The 6,035-nt window shown below is 41.7% G+C and overlaps 1 protein-coding gene across 4 annotated transcripts in view; it reads left to right on the top strand.

The window, feature by feature from the left end:
* Positions 1 to 4,257: 4,257 nt before the first annotated feature.
* The window catches only part of LOC136875654 (venom serine protease), a 172,531-nt gene continuing 170,753 nt past the window's right edge, over positions 4,258 to 6,035 (top strand). Inside the window, exon 1 of one of the 4 annotated variants that reach the window (XM_067149198.2) lies at positions 4,258 to 4,391. The gene's annotated coding sequence lies outside the window, so the exon portion shown is untranslated. Of the gene's footprint in view, positions 4,499 to 6,035 lie in introns of all 4 variants that reach the window. The other 3 variants (XM_067149201.2, XM_067149200.2, XM_067149197.2) reach the window with 3 other exon arrangements.

The raw sequence follows: 6,035 nt of genomic DNA, 5'->3' as shown, positions 1-6,035 counted from the left end.
CCACAGTAAGATTTGAAACACACTCCGACTAACCAAACGAAGTGGACCGAGAAAAGAAGTCTATCTACCTGCCTACAGTGCCGTATTATAAGAATAAATACGAACTGGACGATATAGAAGTGAGGGGTCTCATGATCGGTGCGAGAGGGACAGTCCCTAAGAAGACGACAGAGCCGATGAAGGTCTTCAACATCAGTACCAAGGAGTTCATCGACTGGGGGTGAAAGCACTCAGGGGTTCTCTTATGATACTCAGACACCACTTGTATTCGCCAGACTGAGACAATAATTACTTATTTTTTTAACAGTTTTTTAATGAAATTGAAAGTGTATTCTTTGTCTTAGGCAGCCTCCGAGTGGAGGAAGATATTGAAAATAAAATAATAATATTCTATTTTCCACATTTACGTGTTTTTCATGTTAATAAATGTGTGTGTGGATGTTATTTTATACTAGTGACTTTCTCTCTGTGAGTCTAGCATAACTTACCCGCCCTGATTTACCCTTACCTGCCCGGTACCTCAGGCTTACCATTAGTCCTAATTGTGTTTGGACACAGTACCAGAAACTTAACGAAAGCAGAAATAGGTACCAGCTAGCATAGTTTGGTGTGTGTGGGTTCAGGTTATGACAACGCGGGAGAAGTTTAAAGGAGCGAAGATTGTGATTAATGGGATACTGTGTAGGAGGGGCACTGACTGGAGGGTGACTGGGGATTTAAAAGAGTCTATGGAGTAGGTATGTGGGAAACTGGGTGCGAAATTTTTAGATCCTAATGGGTGGGTAGGAGACTGAGATCTGCGCTCATATAGCCTTCACTTGAACCGCAAGAGGGCATATTAGTTAAGAGGTTCTTTTAGAAGGGTTTTAGGAAGTAAGATTCAGGGTGGAATTAGGATGGGAGTACAGAGAGGCGGAAGTCAAATAAGGATGACATAAAGTAGTTGGTATTAAATTGTGGAAATATCGTAAGGAAATGAATATAATTAGTGAGTAAGTGAATATATACAGAAAGTGATAAAACCAGCTAGAAGTAAGACTATTCTAGACGTGGTGTTGACAAAACCAGATGAGTTCTATAGAGAAAAACTGAAGTGATAAATGGTTTAAGTGATCATGCGGCTATTTGTGTCGTAGCTAAATAAAATGCAACAGAAGTATTATAGAAGTAGAACAATTAGGCAATACTATACGGTTACTTTAGTTTGGGGAACAGATCGACGTCACATGGAATCATGTCCGGTGAATAGGGTGGATAATCCAGGACCTCTCACCTCCACCATGCCAACAATTTGCTCACTGGAACAGCTTTGTGTCAGTGGACATTGTCGCGCAGGACAATGAGCAGATACGTTTGGAAATGGAGAGTTTTTTCCTCCGCAGTGCAGGATGAATAAGGAACCACTCCGAAGGAGGTGTTTCCATATACATACGAGACGCCACACTTCGAGTGGTATGGCGCTCCGTCGCGGACATTAAACACTTTCGACATGAATAAGCAGAACGCCAAGATGGCTCTACTTCAGAATGTCTGTAAATCAGAAGCTGTGTGAGGTCTAATTATTATTATAATGATAACAATGACACAATATTGTTTACAACATTTACATAGTATTTCTGATTGAAACTAGTTTAGCATACACTCTGGCAACAGATGCATTATTTGGCAGGGGATGACATCTCGCAAGCCAGTTTGATGAATCTAGCACGTATCTTCGGCAATCTGCCTTGGATGATACTCAACGGAGATACGATACGGCGAAAGTCGGTCCAGACGTGTTGCGTATCCCCATATCGTATCACCGTTGCGTATCATCCGGAGATACGACACGATGCAACGCGAGAATTTCCCCCACCGTATCATTCACGCTCATCCGTATCTGATAACCCGTATGAAACCCATGCAACGGAAAGAAATGAACTGGATCTGAATTCCGCGCTAGCTTGCAATCAGCAATGACTACACCTAACTTGAAGGCAGCAGTGCCCGCTTCCATCTTCACTATGACAAAAAGAAAAAATAAATCACGACGTTTGTGGATATCAGAGATCTATGCTAGTAGGGAAGTATAAAAATGAATGTCTCCCATGTGTTGGCGGGCGTACATTTTCAACCGGCCAGTAGAATGTACACAAATTTTACAAGGATACATCCCATGCGTACTGTTTCCTTTTCTTCATTTTATTAAAATGTTTGTGTTTGGGGGGTGGGTTCCATATCACGTCCTTCTTCTTGTATTCATTGATTAGCTTTATCACGAACTCCTTACTCCACTCCGTTACGAATATAAACACTGAATCGAAAACATGAATAACTCTCTCTGACGATGACTGAGCGTTGTCATTTGTGTGGGACTGAGTAGCAACGGTGTGATGCAACGCGTGTACGTCTGCACTGCGTGTCGTTGCTTTGATGCGACGGCAATAGACCGCCAAGTGAGCGAACAAGCCGCTGCGTATCACCGTGAATTCCAGACTTGTTGCGTATCCCCGTATCGTATCAATGCGGACGGTACCCCGTGTCATCATTCCGTCGCAGACCTGTCTGTGACGCAGGGACGTAAAGCAACTTGTAAAATAAACAACATAAAAACAATAACCTGAAGTAGAGATATAGGCGACCTGCTTGCTAACGTCGATATTCTGACTGTACAGAGTAATTATCATTCTGTAAATGTGATTGTATAATCAGGTTGCTAGCCTTTCTACCTACCGAGATGTGCAAAGTGCTTCTTCTCTCGAAATTGCGGTTGTATGGCTGTAGAATACTAAATTCATTGAATAAAAATCCAAACCAAACCCCATGGCGCAACAGCCCGAATGGCCATTGCCTGTCAAGCGACCGCTGCTCAGCCCGAAGGCCTGTATATTATGATGTGTCATGTGGTCAGCATGACGAATCCTCTCGGTCGTTATTCTTGCCTTTCTAGGCCGGAGCAACCATCTCACCGTCAGATAGCTCCTCAAGTAAAATCACGTAGGCTGAGTGGACCTCGAACCAGCCCACAGAACCAGGTAAAAATGCCTGACCTGGTCGGGAATCGAACCCGGCGCCTCCGGGTGAGAGGTAGGCACGCTATCCCTATAACGCCGGGCCGGCACTATTCATGAACATGTTTGCGAATGCAAATTATTCTATTCTACTTATATACGCTGGTTTGGATTATGTAATTATGTCAACTTTGAGTAACGATTCTTTAACGCTTGAAACAACACAGATTAAAATATGTTTGTACCGGACAAGCGGCTGTGCGTTTTGGCTCACGTAGTTATCAGCTTGCATTCGGGGGATAGTGGGTTCGAACCCCACTGTCGGCAGCGCCTGGAGATGGTTTTTCCGTGTTCTACCACTTTCACACCAGGAAAATGTTGAGGCTGTACCTTAATTAAGGCCATGGCCGCTTTCTTTCCACTCTTAGCCTTCTCCTATACCATCGTCGCCATAAGACCAGCCTGTGTCGAAGCGACATAAAACAGGCTGTAAAAAACAAAAATTAAAAATAAGTTTGTGGGTATGGTCCAGCGCTTGAATGCAATAGCCGATTCGATTTAGCAGTGCAACTCAGCTGTTTTACATCACGTCATATCTGTCATGGTCTTTCTTACGAAATTCCTACAATATTAAGTACTACAAATGTGTCAACCTCTCTTTCAGATTCTACTGTGAGTAGATTCGTGTGTGTTTGCTATTCTTCTCACAATTAAAGGTATATTTCTTCATTAAGGGAAATATTTTACTATCAAGCAGTGGCGACGATTAGCGGGCGGAGGAAGGGGAGGAGGGGGGGGGCGAGGTGGAGAAGCCCGTCTCCCCCCTTTATGGAGAAAACATTACATTTTAATTCCATTTTAGCCTCCTGAAACTATGAATTATTAAGGAAAAAAGCAATTTGTACAAGCCCTGTTGTCTTATCAGCTAATTCCTTTCTTTTAATTATTAACAAACCTGAGTAAATTTAATTATCCCCTCCCTCCTTCCTACCTCTGATTCTCAATCGCCACTACTGGGCCTGACCTTAAAATCCAACCCTTTTGTCTTCATCCCTAGTTTCCCGATAAAAATAAGGAAGAAACCTTGCACCAGTGAGAACTATTGTTAGGTATATTTTGTACTCCCTGTTTACATCTTTCCAAGACCTGTGCTTATTGTCCTACTTATCTCTCTATTCAAGGTATTTGCTGCTATTTTGTCTTTGCTGTTGTAACACGTTTCGTTTCGTGTGATAACAGTTACTAAAGACAGCGTGAAGTGGGAAAGTGGCAAGACAAGCACAAGGTAGTGATAAGACTCTAGGGGGACTGCCGGGGAGTGAGGGGCGGTTAACACACAGACATCAAAATAGGATCATCAGAACAGTTCACCGTTCTACATGTTGGTAACAAACATCCCAGGTAAGAGAACAGCTGTGCCCTTCACAACACCGCCTTTATAAGTCTCACTCACCTAACTTCTACGACAGTTCTTAGTGTAGGTCAGCCGAACGCGATCTGCAGTAAATGTGAGTTGATCAATAGTCTTTCAAATATTTGTTTATTTTATTCTTTTATCTGTGTATTTGAAAATACAACTCCAAAGGCTAAAATTCGTTGGAGAATAGATGAGTTACTTAAATGGAACTAGCAAAGATTTCACATGTACTCCTTAATTACGAACGAACAAAGAACTGGAAAACTTAAACTGTTTATACTAATACTGTACTATAAAGAGGAAAAAAGTTTGTGAGTTTCCGTGGAGACTATTCTCGGGAACCACTCAATTAATTTAAGTAATTATTTCACCATTAGTTCTTCCAAATTATTAGACTATATATGATTTAAGCACTTTTTTCAGCTTATCTCAGTCATTTCTCTCTGAATCCATCTAGGCTCAATTTTTTGGCCAAGGCTTTAAGACTGGATATCCTTCCTGACGCCACACGATTTTAGGCAAAAACTCCAACTTAATAATCGTTCAGGTTTCGAACCATAGCCACCCGGGTGGAAAACCAACAACTAAGCCACTACGTTAATCACATCCCCTCATAGAGTACATTTTATTTTTAATAATTCCTGAAGAATTTGCAGTTTGTCGTGATGACAAGAGTGTCAAAGTGTAGAGGAGTTTGTAAGCACTTTACACATGTTTCCATAATGGTTTAATTTTCGAAAAAGTTCTTATAGTATAAGTCGTAGGAGAAATGTTCTGAACATTTTTTGTCAACTTATTTTCTGGTAAGACGATACATTTCAAACATACAGGCAGAAAAAAAAGTTTCTGATATGTCTCAGTTTGGAATTATTTGTTTTAACCTTTTACGGACATTTGAAGAGAATGAGGAAGCATAACACAAGCTGTAATTCACGACAGGACATAAGTACTACACAAAACAGGTTAATCATTTCTTTGTATAACATAACGAGTCCTCAAAACTGTAGGAATGTAAAGAAAAAGGTGTAAATGTAAGGTGGAGGAAATGGTAGCTTGTGAACTCGTAGCCTATAGCTGGTTTTAACACCGTAATAATAATAATAATAATAATAATAATAATAATAATAATAATAATAATAATAATAATAATAATAATATGACTACGTTGAGTGTAACTTTCTCTCGAGGTAGTGAACATTCTACAGGAAAATGCTGAGATAGTACCTTATTTCTAGTCCTGGGGTTCGTACTCCAATTCCTAATCCTAATAATTTAGCTACAGTAACTGTTACAGTGTCCGCCTCTGTGGTGTAGTGGTTAGCGTGATTAGCTGCCACCCCCGGAGGTCCGGGTTCGATTCCCGGCTCTGCCACGAAAATTTGAAAAGTGGTACGAGGGCTGGAACGGGGTCCACTCAGCCTCGGGAGTTCAACTGAGTAGAGGTGGGTTCGATTCCCACCTCAGCCATCCTCGAAGTGGTTTTCCGTGGTTTCCCACTTCTCCTCCAGGCGAATGCCGGGGTGGTACCTAACTTAAGGCCACGGCCGCTTCCTTCCCTCTTCCTAGTCTATCCCTTCCAATCTTCCCATCCCTCCACAAGGCCCCTGTTCAGCATAGCAGGTGAGGCC

The sequence above is a fragment of the Anabrus simplex genome, chromosome 6 (assembly GCF_040414725.1).
Source record: "Anabrus simplex isolate iqAnaSimp1 chromosome 6, ASM4041472v1, whole genome shotgun sequence".
Taxonomy (NCBI): domain Eukaryota; kingdom Metazoa; phylum Arthropoda; class Insecta; order Orthoptera; family Tettigoniidae; genus Anabrus; species Anabrus simplex.
Note: the sequence above shows the minus strand (reverse complement) of the source record. Positions and strands in the feature narration are given on the sequence as shown.